At 36.1% G+C, this 21,300-nt stretch overlaps 1 long non-coding RNA gene across 8 annotated transcripts in view; it reads left to right on the forward strand.

The window, feature by feature from the left end:
- LOC136025868 (uncharacterized) overlaps nt 1–21,300 on the forward strand; it is a 116,194-nt gene that overhangs the window by 25,574 nt on the left and 69,320 nt on the right. For 6 of the 8 annotated variants that reach the window (XR_010617159.1, XR_010617155.1, XR_010617160.1 and 3 more), the window contains exon 3: nt 11,659–11,892. This is a non-coding gene — a long non-coding RNA (uncharacterized LOC136025868). Of the gene's footprint in view, nt 1–11,658; nt 11,893–19,114; nt 20,223–21,300 lie in introns of those variants that run through there. The other 2 variants (XR_010617158.1, XR_010617161.1) reach the window with 2 other exon arrangements.

A 21,300-nucleotide genomic window follows, 5' to 3' on the forward strand; every position in this document is an offset into this window, starting at 1 on the left:
AAATTCCCTGAAAACGACTGTACACTTCCCAATAACCATTATTATATGTCAACACTGGTCGAAGTTTGTAACTTGCAGCCCCTCCCCCAGGGACTGTGGGGGAGTAAGTCATTCCCAAAGACATAGTTATTAAGGTTTTTGACTATGCGGAACAAAATGGCTATCTCAAAATTTTGATCTGTCGACTTTGGTGAAAAAATGAGCATGGGAGGGGGCCTAGGTGCCCTCCAATTTTTTCGGTCACTTAAAAAGGGCACTAGAACTTTTCATTTCCGTTAGAATGAGCCCTCTTGCGACATTCTAGGACCACTTGGTCGATATGATGACCCCTGGAAAAAAAAAAAAAAAAAAAAACAAATAAACACGCACCCGTGATTTGTCTTCTGGCAAAAAATACGAAATTCCACATTTTTGTAGATAGGAGCTTGAAAATTTTGCTATAGGGTTCTCTGATACGCCGAATGCGACGATTCTGTGACTTTTAGGGGGTGTTTTTCCCTATTTTCTAAAATAAGGTAATTTTTTTCAGGCTCCTAACTTTTGATGACAAAGACTAAATTTGATGAAACTTATATATTTAAAATCAACATAAAAATCTGATTCTTTTGATGTATATTTTAGCATAAAAATTCCGTTTTTTAGAGTTTCGTTTACTATTGAGCCGGGTCGCTCCTTACCACAGTTCGTTACCACGAACTGTTTGAAAGAAAATAATTCGGTATTTCGGGGCTTTTGACATTATTACTCCTTTGTGGAAGTTAGGCTCAAAATTGGAAAAGGATTATATTTTCTCTCTGGGCCCCTTCCACCTCTTAGTTCGTTTATTTTCCCGTTAGTTTTCACCTGTTTTCGCTTTATAGTTGTGTTATCTCTTAGCAGTTCTTTCGTTAGTTGAGTTATGGTTGTGGTATATATGTTTTATCGCTCGTATAGTTGTGTTATTTTCAAATTATACTCCATAATAGAGAGGCTCCGAACACCCAGCATTGTATATTAAGCTCTGAATTTGACGTTTTTTTCTAACGTGACCAGATTCGTCCTGCGCCCTGCGTCCTTTTCATTGAATTTTTCTTCCCCCATGACATATTTCTCCAAGTAAAGATCCTCCCACATAGCCCCCTCCCCTCAAACCTACCCCCAAAACTAAAAAAATCCCCCTTAAAACGTCTGTACACTTCCCAATAACCATTATTATATGTAAACACTGGTCGAAGTTTGTAACTTGCAGCCCCTCCTTCAGGGACTGTGGGGGAGTAAGTCATCCCCGAAGACATAGTTATTATGGTTTTTGAGTATGCTGAACAAAATGGCTATCTCAAAATTTTTATCCGTTGACTTTGGGAAAAAAATGAGCGTGGGAGGGGGCCTAGATTCCCTCCAATTTTGTTGGTCACTTAAAAAGGGCACTAGAACTTTTCATTTCTGTTAGAATGAGCCCTCTTGCGACATTCTAGGACCACTTGGTCAATACGATGATCCCTGAAAAAAAAAAAAAAAAAAAAAAAACACGTACCCGTGATTTGTCTTCTGTTAAAAAATACGAAGTTCCACATTTTTGTAGATAGGAGCTTGAAACTTCTACAGTATGGTTCTCTGATACGCTGAATCTGATGGTGTCATTTTCGTTAAGATCCTACGACTTTTAGGGGGTGTTTCCCCCTATTTATCTAAATAAGGCAAATTTTCTCAGGCTCGTAACTTTTGATGGGTAAGACTAAACTTGATGAAACTTATATATTTAAAATCAGCATTAAAATGCGATTCTTTTGATGTAGCAATTTTTGCTACATCAAATTTTTAGAATTTTTGCAATTTTTAGAGTTTTGGTTACTATTGAGCCGGATCGCTCCTTACTACAGTTCGTTACCACGAACTGTTTGACTACACTGTAGATATATTTGCATTTTTTTTTAGTAGTAGTAGAACAATTTTATTAGAAAAAAAACATTTCTTAATCAATAGCACAACATAAGCGAAGCTTGCGAGGCTGTGCTAAATTCAAAGAAAAAAGAGACAATATGGAGAATAAGAAGTTATGGAGAATGAGACCATATACCGAGATCAACAAAAAACAAAAAAACATAAACAATACACTCCCTTGCGTGACCCCAAGACAACAGCAAAAAAAACAAAAAAAAAAACACATAAATATTACAAATGAATAGCCTATGTAAAATTTATATTAGTTAATCAGTTTCAAAAGCATACCTACCGAGCAACTCCACACGTAAATCAGACTTAAACTGGTCAAGGCTACCTATTTCCTTGATATCTATACTCAGTTTATTCCAAAGTTTTGAAGCTCTGTAAATAAGTGAAAAAGAAGACCTACTTGAAACTAATCGAGGAACCTCAGTATTACCTCGTATCCGAGTATTGTGGTGGTGAACATCAGACCTCTCACAAAATATTCCTGTAAAACAATCGGGAAGGCTACCTCTGTAATACCTATATATAAAAATCAACGTATAAAAATCACGTAATCCAGCTGCAGGCATTATATTTAAATCTCTATACACAGACCTCAAAGACTCCTGGTTCCCAACACCACAAAAAACTCGGACAGCATTATTCTGGATCACACGGATAGGATGAACTATCGAAGGGAAAGTACCAAGCCAAATCGACGAGCAATACAAAATGTACGGGTGAATCAGGGAAAAATATAACAATCGTAGAACATTTGGGGGGAAAATATGTTTTAATTTGCGCATCATACCTAAGTTACGTGACAATATTTTCGAAACTGACTTCACATGATCTTTAAATGATAGGGTTTCATCAACATTGACTCCGAGGTATTTGGTGAATCTTGTTCGTTTAATAATTCCCCGCTCCGAAATTATTTCCGTAAACCAAGGGTAAAAATTCGGAGATCGAGAGAAAATAACAAAATTTGACTTATCTATATTCAGGTCAAGGTGGTTTATTTTAAGCCATGTACATATCCTGCTCATTGCTGCATTTATCGTTGACATGAGCAGTTCTTCTGTAGGGGCAACACACACCAAGGTTGTATCATCAGCAAATAAGGGCATAGTAAGCTGGGTCTTACTCGTACCATTGTCAACAAAGTCGTCAATTCTGGGCAGAGCTTTCACAACATGCGGTAGATCATTAATAAAAATTAAAAACAGAGTCGGACCCAGTACGGATCCTTGGGGAACCCCCCAATTAACAACATTTTTACTAGACAAAAATCCTTGTAAATTGACATACTGCTGTCTATTTTGAAGATAACTCCACAGCAAACTCAATGTAGCACCCCTTAATCCATAAAATTCACATTTTTTTAATAATATTCGATGGTCAACAGTGTCAAACGCCTTAATTAAGTCCAAAAAAACACCAGCTACCCTAAGCTTTTTATCAAGAGCATCATTAATTATAGTAGTAATAAATGAAATCGCCATTTCTGTTGTTCTGCCCTTCCTGAAACCAAATTGATTGGTATGTAGAAGTTTATGACGCTCCAAATGCTCATAAATTCTAATATTAATACATTTTTCAAAAACCCATGAAACAACAGGTAATAATGAAATTGGTCTATAATTCCCCAGATCATTCTTATTACCACCCTTAAACACAGGAGTTATTCTTGCAATTTTAAGACAATTGGGGAACTTCCCTTGCTTAAAGCAAGCATTAATAAGGGACGTTAATATATGTGAAATGCTTGGAAACACGGCTTTTAAAACAAGAAGGTTAATGGAATCACTCCCAGCCGAAGAACTTTTCATCTCAAAGATAATTTTACGAACTTCATCATGAGTGACAGGTCTCAGATACATTGATACATCGACAGAAGTACCCATAAAAGTCTCAAGCGGAGGATCATTATCAGAAGCTACTGTAGCACGAGAAAATCGAGCCCCAACAGTTGCAAAATTTTCCGAAAGGGCATTACAGATTACAGCAGGCTCATTCGATTTTAACCCATCACTTGTAGTAACTTCGTCAGGCAGAACCGGATCTGTTGAAGATATAACACTTTTAATAATTTTCCAAGTTTTAGCTGGGTTACCACTAGCATCTTTAAATTTACACTCAAAATATTTTTTCTTCGCGTTTCTCAAAAGTTTATTAAGAGCATTTCTATAATTTTTATAAATTCTTGTGCAAACTGGATCATTTTCATTCCTTATTGAATCCCTATATAACTGGTCTTTCTTATTTATGCACCGCAGAAGACTAGGTGACACCCACGGCTTTTTGGGCATCTTTTTCCTTGACCTTGTCCGATTCACTACACAAGTTTTACTCAAAATAGAGATCAATGTATCATAAAATCTTTGAAAACTTATATTTATATCATCTAGATTTTCAACTTTATTATTCCAATCAACATTAGAAATCTCTTGTTTAAACTTTTCTAAGTTACCCTGGTTGAGCACAGGTAACATACTCATTTTCAGTCTAGAACCTTGCAGCCTCGGAAAACAAACTTTAAAACTTGCCGAAATCCCAAAATGGTCAGAAACATCAGTAACAATAACCCCTGGATCTGAAAATTTAGAATTAGAAAGAATATTATCAAGTAGCTTTGCCGTTAAAGTGGTAACACGCGTACAAATATTGATAGTGGGAAATAAACTGTATGACATGCAAAGCTGTAGAAAATCTATAGGAGTATTCGAATTCATATCATTAAGGTCAATATTAAAGTCCCCAAGCATGAAGAATGGGTGCGAACCAGTAGGTAGTTCATCCAACTGTTCCTCCAAAATATCAAAAAAGGCCGGTATAGACCCAGATGGTGGTCTATATAGTACAACAACATAAACATCTTTTGGCTTAAGCCTGAGCTGAAGGATAAGTGGCTCAAATAACATCTCGTGAAACAGCACTAGATCACTTCTTACCAAAACCTCAATATCGCTCCGTACATAAGCTCCAATACCTCCATGTTGACGAAATTGACGATTCCTATGATAAAATGTATACCCTGGAATATCCAAGAGAGCAGAGTTATGCTCATTTAGCCATGTTTCTGTGAGACCAATAACCTGAAAAATGGAAAGTTCACATATCTCGCTTATAAAATTAAAAGATGAGTTCAAACCCTGGCAGTTAAGATGGAAAACTCTGAGATCTTCAGAATCACCACCACCATTCACGGACCTCAAACCATCCTTAAATAAGTACTTTGAATTACAAGAAACATATTGACCAGCAATCCCAATATCATAATTCCGGTGGAGCTGCTCCGTAAACATACTACCAAAATCCACAAATGAAGCTTCCAAAATTTTAAGACGGCTGTTGCCCGGGGTGCCACAATCATCATCAACCATATTTATACAGTTTTACAACAAAGTAATTTGGCCTCATCTCCACAACAAAACAAAAAAGAAAAGAAAAAGAACTAAACAAGAACAAAATAGAATATAAGAAACAACAAAAGAATGACACTTTCCATCTTAGAAAAAAACAAACACAAAAAGAAACAGGCCGTATTTCGTTAACCCGTAACGAATCCATGTACAAGTTACCAAATACAACGGCTACTAATTCCTACAATCACACAACCATAATTATTGCGACAAAATAGTAAGTTTTATTTTTTTTATTAAATTTTTTTTATTATTGTTTTAATTATTCTTTTCAATAACAAGTAAACATTCACTAATTCTAACAACTGCAAAAAAGAAAAATTAAAAAAAATTAAGAATCCAACAAACTCTTAGCATTGTACCAAGGCACTTTAATAACACGGTTGTCCTTTTTAACAGAGATGCTGGGTGGTAGGGTAGGAGGTACCCAGCTTTCCACACCTTTATCCGCCAAACGCTTACGTAACCCAAGTAATTCTTTCCGCAAAACCCGCACACGCGGTGAGACATCATCACTAATAAAAACAGACTTATAAACACCGAACTCTTTCCCTTTTAATTTTTTCGCATTACTTAGAATCAAAAAACGTGCCTGGACACTGTCCACCCTAATTTTAACAAAATTCTTGGAACAGTGAACCACAGTGAATGGTGGCAACGTGTCAGGTGGGAGTGACAAACCAGCTACAATCACCTCAGAAACCCGAGATGCAGCCTCATTCAAGGGTACATCATTAAGGCCCCAAAACAACAAATTATGCAACTTGTCCCGATTTTCATCAACAAGAGACTGGGACACAACCACATTCATTTCCTCATTGCATTTCTTAATCAGCTGTGACTGGGCTTTTACAATACTATGTAGAGTTAGAAATTCAGACTTCACTGTTGCAATTTCATTGTCCGTTGCATTACTTTTATTTTCAAGCACCATAACACGACTTTTAACTGTACCCAAATCATTCTGAATTTCAAATACACTCTGCTTTAGGGTTTCCATGTTCACATTTATAGATTGGACCATTTCCAAAATTTTAATGATATTCTCTGCATTCGTTTTCTGGCAGTCTGCATTAACACTCGTATCCGAATTACTAGTAGAATTCATAACCGGATCCGATAGCTCAGCTTCTGTCCGGTTGCGTCTGGCTTTCTTTCCCATCCTGACTTTATCAAAATAATATGTCACCTACCTTTACAAAAACTTATTTTTTACCCACGCTAGTTTACAGCGTGCAATTTGCATAAACCGTTAAAAGGGCACGGCTAACACCACATCAGGATTCCTCAGGAACTAGCTCGAACGTAGAACTCACTCCTTTATATCCAAGATTATATTGTAACAATTAATTTAAGCAATTATCACGCTATTATTCACATAAGTCTACAACATGGCATAGCAACCGTTGTATCCGGGCAAAAGCAGTCAGACGAGTTTATCCATTGACTGCTGAATGCGAACAGATGAAAAAATTAAATATTTAATTTTTAATTTAAATATAAACATTAAATATTTAGTTGGGTTTAGGTTAGTTTAGGTTACGTATTGAATATTATACGGTCAGGGCAGTATATATTGCAGTATACTACGCCCTTCCATAATTATTCGTTGTAATTTTCTTAATTTTGTTACTAAAGTAGGCATATTGTATTTTCATTTTATTTCATTAGCATTTACCAAACCTCACTTCTCGAGTGTGTATTATATAACACATAGCCTAAGTACCTTTAATTAAAATATAGCTAAATTGTGGTTTCCCATAGAGCCGAAACTAATATTGTCTGGTATATAGACCACGAAAACTAGCTATTGTCTCATGTTCGCAATACAAAATCTCGAGAGAACTTAAGTGTGGTGGCTTTCAGACAAATGTGCCTTATTAAGATTTAATTTAATGCATTATTTGGATTTTTGTTTATTCTATGAAATCGAGCCTTGGAAAGTGGCCCATGGGCCAATGGGAACTATTTTATAAGATTACTAACGCAAAAGGGTATACTGTTATTATCGTGAAAACGGAACACAAGAAGCAGGAACGTTGAACTTGTTAAAATCTTAAAAGTTTTGACTTAAGATTTTAACTAAAGTTAAACTCTAAACTTTTAACAATTTGTCCTAATTCCTTAAGAACAATTCCTGAAACACAATGGCCGTTTAATTAGAATAATAAGCTTTGTTTTAAAATTTTACAATTTTAGCGTAAAGAGCGAGGTCTTGAGCAGGAAGTTGTTTAAAATTTAATTTCTGATCTTTTAAAAAATACCGGTAAATCCGACTCTCTCCACCAAAAATTCCGGTACTTCAGTATTATATGCCACTCACTCAAGTTTAAGATGTGTAAAATTCAAGAACGAACCGGTTTCTTCGATAGTTTTTTCCGTCTCTTTAAAAACAGATATGGGCTTTTTATTTGCACATTGGGGGGGGGGGAGAACAGTGGGTGTGTGTACAAAATGTGTTAGGTACACAAATTTTGCATATTATGAACTAAGAATTTTTTCTGACTTCAAACAGTCCAAAAACTCCCCTCCCTTATGTGCAAACATATAGCACAAATTATATATTTTCCATATATTCTGTCTTTGTTTTGTCTCATGCTAAACCGAAAGAAATTAACGAAGAAACCAGTTTTTTCTCGAGTTTAAAGCAGCGTAAACTTGAGTGATTGGTGTATCAAACAGTTCGTGGTAACGAACTGTAGTAAGGAGCGACCCGGCTCAATAGTAACCAAAACTTTAAAAAATGGAATTTTGATACCAATAGCTACATCAAAAGGATCGCATTTTAATGCTGGTTTTAAATATATAAGTTTCATCAAGTTTAGTCTTACCCATCAAAAGTTACGAGCCTGAGAAAATTTGCGTTATTTTAGAAAATAGGGGAAAACGCCCCCTAAAAGTCATAGAATCTTAACGAAAATCACACCATCAGATTCAGCGTATCAGAGAACCCTACTGTAGAAGTTTCGAGCTCCTATCTACAAAATGTGGAATTTTGCATTTTTTGCCAGAAGGCAGATCACGGATGCGTGTTTATTTGTTTTTTTTGTTTTTTGTTTTTTTTTTTTTTCCCAGGGGTGATCGTATCGACCCAGTTGTCCTAGAATGTTGCAAGAGGGCTCATTCTAACGGAAATGAAAAGTTCTAGTGCCCTTTTTAAGTGACCAAAAAAATTGGAGGGCACCTAGGCCCCCTCCCACGCTAATTATTTTCCCAAAGTCAACGGATCAAAATTCTGAGATAGCCATTTTATTTAGCGTAGTCGAAAAACCTTATAACTATGTCTTTGGGGACGACTTACTCCCCCACAGTCCCCGTGGGAGGGGCAACAAGTTACAAACTTTGACCTGTGCTTACATATAGTAATGGTTATTGGGAAGTATACAGGCGTTTTCAGGAGGATTTTTTGGTTTGGGGGAGGGGTTGAGAAGAGGGGGATATGCTGGGGGAACTTTCCTTCGAGAATTTGTAATGGGAGAAGAAAATTTCCATGAAGGGAGAGCAGGATTTACTAGCATTATTAAAAAAAAAACAATTAAAAAATAAAAGTGAAAAAGCTTTTTCAGCTGGAAGTAAGGAACAGCAATAAAACTTAAAACAAACAGAAATTATTACCCATATGAGGGGCCCACCTCCTTCTAATACCTCGCTCTTTACGCTAAAGTATTTTCGGTAATTTCAACTACTTATTCTACGGCTTTTGTGATTCAGGGGGTCATTCTTAATGAATTGGGATAAAATTTAAGCTTTCGTGTAAAGAGCGAGGTACTGACGATGGGGCGAATCCCCTCATATATGTAATAAAAACATGAGAATACAAAAGTTCTTTACGTAAGCTAATTTATAAGTTACGTAAATCTTTTACCAATAAAAAGATTCGTAAAAAATTAAAAGTTCTAGTTGCCTTTTTAATTAACCAAAAAATCGGGGGGCAACTAGGCTTCGTCCCCCGCTCTTTTTTTCTCAAAATCATTCGATCAAAATTATGAGAAAGCCATTGAGCCAAAAAAAAAATATGCAAATTTCGTTTTGATCATTCCTCTGCGGAGAGCCAAAATCAAAACATGCATTGATTCAAAAACGTTCAGAAATTAAAAAAAAAAACAAGTTTTTTCAACTGAAAGTAAGGAGTGACATCAAAACTTAAAACGCACAGAAATTACTTCGTATATGAAAGAGGCTGCTTCCTCATCAACGCCCCGCTCTTTACGCTAAAGTTTTTTTACTGTTTTAGAAAGAAGAATTGAGAGAAAGAGTCAAACTTTAGCGTAAAGAGCGGGGCGTTGATGAGGAAGCAGCCTCTTTCATATACGAAGTAATTTCTGTGCGTTTTAAGTTTTGATGTCACTCCTTACTTTCAGTTGAAAAAACTTGTTTTTTTTATTTAATAATACACAAGTACCAAAATCCTTCCCCCTACGGAAAATAAAAAACAAAGCTCAAATAAAATTCTCAAATTCGTAAAGGCTTGTTTCCCGTTGGGAGTATTTTCCTGGGAGGGGGGGGGGGTATTTATTGGAGGAATATTTTCCTCGGGGCAATTTTCTGGGGGGGGTGTTTTCAAAGGGGTGTATTTTTCGCTGGGATTATTTTCAACGGGGTGTTTTTTCTTTTTTGGGGGGATTTTCCAGGGGGGTATTTTTATCGAGGGGAGGGGGAATATTTCCCCATGGGGGAAAGAACGCCTAGAGCTAAAATTGGTATACACCTCCCAACTAATGAAAACAGCGTAAACAAATTTGATTTAATAGAAATTTGAATATGCACAGTCGCAATCCCCAAAAATTGCAATCCCCACTTTTGAACAACAAAGAAACTCACTTATTGCATGGGTGCTCGTTTAAGTTTCGTTTTAAGTTTCGCTGTTTGTTTTAAGTTTTAATGTTGCTCCTTTCTTTCAGTTGAAAAAAAACTTGTTTTTATTTATTCAATTACAATAATCTACAATAATACATTATAATAATTGCAATAATAAACGAGTCAAACTCAAAATGAGCAGAAATTAACATGAATAGGGTCACAATTCCTATGCCTTTTCAAGGAAAGAACATAATTTGCACTTTATTGACCTTTTTTTAATGTTTTCACTTTTATAACTTTAATAAATACAAAATTATTAAGATTTTAAGAAATAGAAATCCTTACGTGTATATTAAACTGATAAATCATATTCATTTGTATTTTTTAAGCAACTAAATGAAAAAAGTTTTTTTCAACTGAAAGTACGGAGCAGCATTAAAATTTAAAACGAACAGAAATTATTACGTATATGAGGTGGGTATTATGCTGATGATTTAAGCATCCTTGATGAAAGTGTGAGCAAAATAATTGAACTGTTAGAGGTTTTGCGGGTTCAGAGTGCCAGAATAGGCTTGAAAATTATGGTAAGAAAACTAAGTCACTAAGGCTAGGAATAAGTGAAGATGAGAAGGTGAGGTTGGGTCAGAGAATTGGGACAGAATTCAAATTTTTGTGTTAAGAGCGAGGTATTTTTGAGCAGTAAACCCCTAATATAGGCCTACGTAATAATTTATGTTCGTTTTAAGTTTTAATGTTGCTCCTTTCTTTCGTTAAAAAAAAAATAATTTAATTTCTGATCGTTGTTTAAATAATTCCAGGAAATCTGGCTGCTCCAGAGTTCCTTAACTTAATGTTTCCAGGTTAAGGAGCAGCACTAAACCTTTTTTAAGTTACCTCTTTTAAGTGACCTAAGACATTGGAGGGAAATTAGCCCCCACCCTAGCCCCCTTTTCCTAAAGTCATCTGAGCAAGAATTTGGGATTCATTTGAGCACTTATATATTGTATGGCAAACACTCAACAAACGAAGCTGGGTTAATCCTAATGAAAAATACCAATGAAACATGTAATGAAATTATAATACTTTAGAGACAAATTTGGGCTGTATATTTGTATATTAGGGGTGTGGGGGTAAAGTATGTTGATTCCGCATGCAAAATTTGTTGCAAGAAAGACTAATTGCGAGATTAGTTTGAAATATATATAATTTGGGCTATATATTCGTACATCAGGAGGGGGGGGGGCGAGGATAAAGTATAGCGAGGTTGCGTGTAATGTGTGTTAACTATGCCTATTCTACATATTATGAAGTAAGAATTGTTTTCTTAACATGTTTCTTTCTCTCCAGTTAGTTATCTAGGAAAATGCTACCTGGGTATTCCCTCTGCATTTTGCCATGATTCTCTTGTGTTTCAACGCATGCACTCGTATATCTATAGTACTTTCATCTTGCTTTATTTAATTGACTCCACTTGCATTTTGTCACATTGTGCAGTTTAAGTATCTTATATTTTTTTTTAAATCAGAAATTCCTGATTGAATGTTGAACCTGCGACCTATCTGTCGACGAGAAGTTGACACAAAAAATACGCAAATCAACAAATTCAGCAAAGTTTTTGTGTTGCCTAGAACTACATTGGGACCCATTGAGGGGTACGGGCGGTGTATCCGGAACGCTGAAATGGACATCGACTGACACGTTTTTTTCTTCGTAGCTGAGCTCACGGATTCATCGGGAAAATCGAGAATGTCCCGAAAATGTAAGTTTATTAACTTAAAATTTAATATATTATTTGTATTTTTGTTTATCTGCTGATAGCGGGCCTTTATGACCTATGCTATTAGTATCATAGGCAGCGCAATAGCGCTAGAGCAATGCGGGCGCAATGTATTATGTGTTTATTTATTTGTTTTTTTCTTTTGCTTTTTTTTTAGACCAGGGTAGTATTATAAGTAGTATAAGTAGTTATGACAGAAACTTTGAAACGGACTCAGCCAATTCGAAATTGAAAGTCCTTTTTAATCAAAAGTGATTGGAGGAAAGCCAGTCCCCCCTCCCACGGTCATCATTTCCCTAGTCACACCCAATCAAAATTTAAAATAATGTTTTTTTCGGCTTCGTTAAAATGTCCAGAAATTATGTCTTTTTGCATGACAACCCCCCTCCTACAGTCCTCAGGACAAGAGTTTTGAGTTATTACCCAGGGGCATTTAAGCTTGTAGAAATGTTAGTCAATTAAACTTTGGAGGGGGCTCGTCGGATTGGAAATAAGAAATTCTAGTGCCTTTTTTATGAGTCAATGATCGGAGGCCAGTTACCCCCCCCCCTCTTCCATGCCCAAAGAACGAAACCCCCTCTTCCCCCCTCTTTCCACGCCCCCCTCTTCGGATTCATTTTCCCCAAATGAATCCGATAGAATCTGCTAAAAAAAAATGTGCAAAGATCACGTTGCAAAGCCTTCGGGGCTGACAAAACTCCTCAGAGTCTGGGAGCAAGGGTTGTAGGTTATGACCCAGGGGCGTATGAGGTTTTTATGGAAGGGATGGTCCTGTGAACGTAAGAGGAGGCTCATTGGAATGAAAGTGTATAGTTCTAGTTCCCTTTTAAGAGTCAAAAGTGATGGAGGGCAACTAGGGTGGACTTTTATGGGGAAATTTTAGACTGGGGATTCGACAAAATTCCTTTACTTCATTCTTTTAATTTGTATTGCTTTCTCTTTGCCAACTCCATTTTACATTTGAAGATGTTTTGAGGGAATTGCCCGGGAGAATTTTCAGCTGGTTCGATTTCCCAGAAAATATTTCCACAGAAGGAGGGATTTCTTGAGTGATCACAAAACCATCAGAAATTTACGTCTCTTTCAAATTAAAGTAAGTTAAATGGAAATTTTCAGGAGAATTTTATGGTTAAAGGGATTGTATCTTACGCTCGAGAAATTTATCACGGAGGAGTTTCCCGTGAGGGGAGGGTGTTTTTTATGGAGGGAGAACAAGATAAAAAATATTGAGGGAGGTGTGTAGCTAAAACACAACAAACTGTGTGCTTGCCGTTTATCAAAAGGGTGCATCAGTGATATCTAAGAAAGGGCTCAGGTTATTTTATTGACACTATTAGGACATGCAACTGTTATTAAAACTCAAGAAATGAAACTCTTCAGTTTACTACTAATGCTAATGCCTAAGCTATAACTACTGCTACTACTGTTGGAGTGCTAGGCTATTTGAAACTAAATAAAAAGCTATTAGTTGCAATCTGGATGTCCAAAGGGTAGGTCAGGAGCGCTAAGAGGGTTTATTTGCAACTCTTACGGCTACTGCTACTTCAACTATTGCACAGATGCACTGCTAGGCCATAAATTAAGATTTTTTAAAAACTTTATGTTGAAACAAAATAGATGAAAAACTCCTAAGGAGCTGCTAGCCTTCAAAATGACAATGCACATATTCCGGCAAGTAATTTTGCCATGCCGTCTTTTGCGCTTTAAAAACCTCCTTCCCGAAAAATAGTCCCACCCGCGAGGAAAATACCCCTTCGTAGAAAATACCCACCGGAAAATCCCCCCGTGGAAAGTACCCCTCCCCTCGCGGAAAATACCTCCGTAAAACACCCCCATCCCCTATCCTCCCGTGGAAAATACCTCCCCCCATGAAAAATAAGGCTTTGCGAATTTAGAATTTTATTTGAGTTTTGTTTTTCTATTTTTCGTAGGGGAATGAAATTTCGGTACTTGTGTAATATGCTCCATTAACTCAAGTTTACGAAGTGCACAACCCAAGAATAAATCGGTTTCTTTGTTAGTTTCTGTCAGCTTGGCGTGAGACTATACAAAGACAAATGACAGAATAGATAGGAAATATATCATTTGGGCTATATATTTGCAGACAATGTGGAGGGGGGGTAGAGTATTCCGAAAGTTTGAAGTCAGAAGACAATTCTTACTTCATAATATGTAGAATAATTGTACCTAACACATTTTGCATGCAGATCCGCCATGCTCTACCCCCTCCCAAATTTGCAAATATAGAGCCAAAATTTGGTTCTGAAGTAACGGAGAAACTACCAAAGAAACCGGTTTCTTTTCCAATTTTACAAATCGTAAACCTGAGTGAGTGACGTATAATACACAAGTATTGGAATTTTTCATGAAGAGAGAGTCCGGTTTCGCGGTATTTAAAAACGATCAAAAATCAAAATTTTAAAAAATTAAGGAAAATCATCAAAACTTAAACCGAAAAGAAATTATTACGCATATGAAAGGAGTTGTCCCTTCCACAAGATTTTGCTCTTTAGGCTACATTTTGACTTTATATCCTATATCTTTGAGAAAAATTCTTGAAACACAACGGCCGTTTGATTAGAATGATAAGATTTATTTTAGCATTCTATGAAAAAAACCTTTTTTGCGTAAAGAGCAAGGTCTTGAGGAGGAGGCAACCTATTTCCATATACATAATAATTTCTGTTTGTTTAAGGTTTGATGTTGCTTCTTACTTTAAGTTGAAAAAAATTGTCGTTTTTATCTAATTCCTGATCGTTTCTTAAATAATACCGGGAAATCCGGCTCTCTCCTCATGAAAAACTAAAAATTGTTTTCTAGACTTCAGACTGTCCAAATACTTTAACCTCCCCCTTATGTGCAAATATTTACAATCATTGTGTGAAAATTAAATATTTCTTATTTTTTCTATCACTTGACTATGTCTTGTTTTACACTTAACTGAAAGATACTAACGAAGATACCGGTTTGTTCTTGGGTATTTTCCAGGGAGATTAACGCCTAGAACCATCAACGAGCCCAGAGTCCTCAGGACAAGGGCTGCAAGTTAGACAATTCGCTCATTGTTTACACATAATATAGGCCTATGCTGTCGAGAAAGGTTCTAGGTATTTACCCCCGGTGTTTATCCCTCCTCCGTAAAATACTATGTGTTAAACATACATAGTATAGAGGATTCCCTGGGTAAATTTTGCACCGATGTTGGGGGGGTTCCTTGACATCCTCTGAAAAATGGTGAGATGCTAAATACATAGAAACATTCAACTAAAATATTTCAAAAGAAGCAACATCAATTTTAAAGCGAACAGAAGCTATTCCGTATATTAAGGGCACTGCCTATGACCAAAGAGATTGAAAGTCAAATAGTCCCTTTTTCACACCTATTTTTCCCCCCAAATATCTGATAAATTTTTTAAAATAGATGTTATTTTCAGCTTAGTTGACAAGTCTTTAAGCTTTGCCTTTGGGAATCACATGACCTCTATCAATTCTTGTGTATAAGGCCATAGGCTATAAAATTTATCCATTGTTAAATATTGTATTTTGTAATTTGAATTGCATGGACATTTTTCGACTAGGGAGGATTCCCTAGTAAATTTTATACCGAGTAGGAGGAGATTCACTAACATCGTTTAAAAAACCGTGAGATGCTAAATTATTACGAAAAATATTTACAAAAAATGGATTTACAATTAAATTACAAATAAAAAGTTATTTACATAAATATTTGCAAGAAATAGGCTTCGAAATCAATCAAAATTTATAGTCAGTATTATGGATACAAAAGGTGTTAATTGCTTATCCGTCTTCTTATTTGATTTTGTGTTGTTTCAGTGCTGACTGCACATTAAACTCGTGGAGATTTATATGTAATGTTTACAAACATTGGTTGAAGTATAATTACCCTTGAATTATCCCATTGGTTTTTTTAAAGTCATTCATTTATTTTATTTTAAAACGAAAATTATAATTTCAATAAATACTTCTCCCCAAAAATATTTTATTTTTACGTCTCTGTCTACCATTTATTCATTAAGATTCAAAATTTCCTATTTTCCTTATTTGTAGTTAATTAGTGAGGCTGGGATCGTGAAAAAGTTCTTAGAATAAAAATTGGTCCGTGAGGTAAAAAAAAAATAAATTCGGAACCACTGCTCGAAACACTATTAAAAAATGACGTGATATCGAATGATCTCGATTATTCCTCGGGTTTTTCTTTTCACAGTGCTACCTATACTAAACTAGTTACCCCAAAGTGTTTCTAAAAGAAAAGAGCAGCAGACTTAGAACTACGCAGTGAACGAAGCAGCCTAGGATATATTATTTTATTTGCAGAGGTTGCTAATGATAATTTTGGAATAGGCTGCTAATAGTTTTTTTTTAAACAGTCAATACAATATTCCGTGTTTCAGAGAACAAAATAGTTCTCTTTCCATTTTGATCAGATATGTTTTGGGGAAAGATAGACTTGGGGTGGCTGATTGCCCTCCATTCACTTTTGACCCTTAAAAGGGGCAGTAAAACGTGTGAATTCCAATGAGATGAGCTCCTTCCGATCGAAAGTTTATACCATTACCCGTTCCATATGAGCCTTATATATCCCAGGCATAACTTACAACCCTTGTTCATGGGCTCTGGGGGATCGTGTCCACCTAAAGACGTTGTTAAATGATTTTTTTTTGTTATTGCTAACAAAATGTGTATCTCACAATTTCAATTGAATGCGTGTTAGGAACAGAGGATGTCAGGGAGGGGGACTAGTTGCTTTCCTTTATGTTTGACTCTAAAAAGGGAGCTAGAACTATACTTTTCAACTCATGAACCTCTTCTAAAGTTCACATGACCACCCCTTCTATGAAAACGTTATATAACCCTGGGGCATAACTTACAACCCTTATTCCAGTCTCTGGAGGATTTCTTCCATCCCAAAGGTCTTATTATATGGTACTTGGACTCTTTTTGACCAGATGGCTATCTAAAAAAAAAAATTGAGGCATTTCTAGAAAATACGACGTAGGGGGGAGGGGGGCTATCTTTGGTCACATTCACTCTTAAAAAAGAACCAGAACATCTGATTTCCAATCCAATGAGCCCCCTTCGAATTTTATACTGCCGCAATTTCCATAAAAACCTTATTTGCTCTCGGGGCATAACTTACAACCTTTACGCCGCGGGCTGTGGGGGGGTGTCAACCTCAAAGACATAATTTTCAACTACGCTGAACAAATTGCCCATCTCAGAATTTTTTTTAGATGTGTTTTAGGAATTGATAGGCGTGGAGGGGGGCTTGTTGCCTTCCCCACTTTTGACTATTAAGAGAGGTCCTTTCAATTTCCAATCGAATGAGCCTTAATTACAACAAATGGCCATCTCAAAATTTCTATCAGATACATTTTGGGAAAATACGAGGTGGGGAGGGGGGGGGGGTGAAATCCATCCTTTGATCACTTTGAATCTTAAAAAGCCTTACTAGAACTTCTGATGACCAATCCAATGACCCTCTCCAAATTTTATACTACCAATATATGCCCCACTATATGGGGCACATAAGGCCATTATATGGCCTTATTATACCATCATTTTACTGACCATTATACCGACCATTGTACCATTATACCGACCATTATATGGGCATATAAGGTTCTATTAAAACCTTATATGCCCCAGCGCATAATTTATAATCCTTGAGCTGAGGGCTTTTGGGGGGTGGGGGTGTCATCTTCAAAGACAAACTTTTTGGACCTATCAACTACGCTAAACAAAATGACTATCTCAAAATTTGATTGGATGTGTTTGGGGGTATGGGCTTGGGAGGGGGGCTAGTTGCCCTCCAATCATTTTTGAAATTTATAAGGGGCACTAGTCCCTTCAATTTCCAATCGAATGAGCCTTTTTTGAAGTTTCTGCGACAACAAATTGGTCATCTCAAAATTTCTACCATATACAATTCGGGAAAATGCAAGGTGTTCGGGAGGGGATATCCACCGTCCAATTACGCTGAATCTTAAACAGGGTAATAGGACTTCTGGTTACAAATCCAATAATCCTCCTTCGAAAATTATGCAACCAACCTTTCAAGAGAAAACCTTATATAACCCCAGGGCACATCTTACAACCCTTACCCTGAGAGCTGTGCAGGGGATTTTTGTCCTCAAAGACTCGATTTGTAAATCTTTTAACCACCCTGAACAAAATGGCTATCTCAAAATTATAAATGGATATGTTTGGTAAAATGGTGGTTGTTGGAGGGGGGTTCGTTATTCTCTAATTATTTTCGACGATTAAAAAATGAACTTGTCCCGTCAATGTGTAATCGAAAGAGCCTTTTTCCAAGTTTCTATTAAAGCAAATGGCCATCTCAAAATTTCTATCAGATGTATTTTGGGAAAATACGAGGTGTGGGAGGGGGGGCTACCAACAGCCCAATCACTCAGAATCTTGTGAAGAGGACTAGAACTTCTGATTGTTGCTCCAATGAGCTCCCTCTGAAGTTTATATAATCACCCTTTCTAGATAAACCTTATATGCCCCCAGGGCACAACTTGCGACCCTTGCCCTTAGAGTTTTTCTTTAGAGGGGGGGGGGCATCATCCCCACAGACATAATGACTCGACTTTCCAGCTACGTTGGATAAAATGGTTATCTAAAAGTTTGGTAATATGTTTTCTGGGATAAAGTGGGAATAGAAAAGGGGTTAGTTACCCTCCAATTACTTTTCACTATTAAAAAGGCACTAGCCCTTTCAATATTCAATTGGATTAGCCTTTTTCGAAGTTTCTACGACCACTACTTCGATGCGAAGTGCCATGGTCTCAAATAAACCAAAAACGACCAACAAAAAAGAATAATAATTTATTGTGCCCACATCACTGTTTACTCTGGCAGTGCTATTGGGCTGCCTACGACCAAAAAATTGAAAGGCAAATAATTTTTCACAAATATGTTTTCAACAAGGATATCTGATAAGGAATTTTAAATAGCTATTATTTTATGCATAGTTAACAACTCCCTAAACTCTGCCTTTGGGAATGAAATGACCCCTATCGATTTCTGGGTATAAAACCGTAGGCTATAAAATTTGCCCATCGTTAAACATCGTATTTTTTTTTTGAAATGCATGGGCATTTTCTAATGAGGAGGATTCCCTGGGTAAATTTTACACCGATGTTGGGGGGGTTCCTTGACATCCTCTGAAAAATGGTGAGATGCTAAATACGTAGAAACATTCAACTAAAATATTTCAAAAGAAGCAACATCAATTTTAAAGCGAACAGAAGCTATTCCGTATATTAAGGGCACTGCCTATGACCAAAGAGATTGAAAGTCAAATAGTCCCTTTTTCACACCTATTTTTTCCCCCAAATATCTGATAAATTTTTTAAAATAGATGTTATTTTCAGCTTAGTTGACAAGTCTTTAAGCTTTGCCTTTGGGAATCACATGACCTCTATCAATTCTTGTGTATAAGGCCATAGGCTATAAAATTTATCCATTGTTAAATATTGTATTTTTTAATTTGAATTGCATGGAAATTTTTCGACTGGGGAGGATTCCCTAGTAAATTTTATACCGAGAAGGAGGATATTCACTAACATCGTTTAAAAAACGGTGAGATGCTAAATTATTACGAAAAATATTTACAAAAAATGGATTTACAATTAAATTACAAATAAAAAATTATTTACATAAATATTTGCAAGAAATAGGCTTCGAAATCAATCAAAATTTATAGTCAGTACTATGGATACAAAAGGTTTTAATTGCTTATCCGTCTTCTTATTTATTTTGTGTTGTTTCAGTGCTGACTGCACATTAAACTCGTGGAGATTTATATTTAATGTTTACAAACATTGGTTGAAGTATAATTACCCTTGAATTATCCCATTGGTTTTTTTAAAGTCATTCATTTATTTTATTTTAAAACGAAAATTATAATTTCAATAAATACTTCTCCCCAAAAATATTTTATTTTTACGTCTCTGTCTACCATTTATTCATTAAGATTCAAAATTTCCTATTTTCCTTATTTGTAGTTTATTAGTGAGGCTGGGATCGTGAAAAAGTTCTTAGAATGAAAATTGGTCCGTGAGCTAAAAAAAAAAAAAAAAAAAAAAATCTCAGAACCACTGCTCGAAACACTATTAAAAAATGACGTGATATCGAATGATCTCGATTATTCCTCGGGTTTTTCTTTTCACAGCGCTACCTATACTAAACTAGTTACCCCAAAGTGTTTCTAAAAGAAAAGAGCAGCAGACTTAGAACTACGCAGTGAACGAAGCAGCCTAGGATATATTATTTTATTTGCAGAGGTTGCTAATGATATTTTTGGAATAGGCTGCTAATAGTTTTTTTTTAAACAGTCAATACAATTTTCCATGTTTGGCTAGAAGTCTAGAAAATAGGGTGTTTAAGAAGAGAGTAGCCTAGTTATTGTTAGGCTAACATGTTTTTCCTGTGATTTCACTATAATTTGCCTTCAAAGCTCATCCCAATGCCCAAATGAACAGCCCAAGCTGTATATTTCCTGGGCTATGGGTGTTATGACTCTTGGTAAACCGACCGTTAGTCGGTCACAGACATAATCTCAGGCAGAATCTTTGATTGGATTGCAACATGCCCAATACTCGGTCTCTCGAGCACCCGATCTCAGTCAGAGACTTGCTTTTTCTGAGTCACTTCCGAAAAACCTGTTTAGATATTCTTTGCTGAGATCTGTGACTCAGGCTCCTTGTCTGGTTATTAGACATTTTAATGTCTTGAAATTTGTTATTTTAAATTGGATTTCCAGAGAGAAAAAAGTGGATCCAGGATTTTCTTTGGGGGGAGGGGCACATAATAGGTTGCTTAGATGAACTTGCGAACAAAGAAATACCCGCAATTTAAAGGGAACATTGACAATTATGCGTCATAGGTAGGTAGTGGAAATGGTCTAAAGTGCTAAAGAGTTTGGCCTTTATTTTAATGTTTTATGATGAACAGAGGAGGTGATATTTCATATAATGCAGAGCTTTAATTGGATGAAATAGGCATTAAAGTGGCCACCATTTCCTCACAAAAATCCAAAACTTAAATTAATAATTTTTGCACTTCTCATACATTTACTTCCTATTATACAAATCCACTAAAAAAAAACTAGGCTATGTTGTAAAAGCAATCCCTTTTTGCAAAAGAAAGCAGACCCAAAAGCCCAAAACGGACTGCCAAAAAAGTAATGATAGGCCTATCAATCTCTTTGCCTCAGTGCCATAACAAGACTCAAAAACAAATTTTAGACAGTAAAACGAAGTAAATATTTTGCTTTTCAGTCCCGTTGTGACAACACAATCCTGAAATATCATTTTGACAGCCTAAAGAAGTTAGGATTTTAAATTTCTCCTTCTTGTTATT

The sequence above is a fragment of the Artemia franciscana genome, chromosome 4 (genome assembly GCF_032884065.1).
Source record: "Artemia franciscana chromosome 4, ASM3288406v1, whole genome shotgun sequence".
Lineage (NCBI taxonomy): Eukaryota > Metazoa > Arthropoda > Branchiopoda > Anostraca > Artemiidae > Artemia > Artemia franciscana.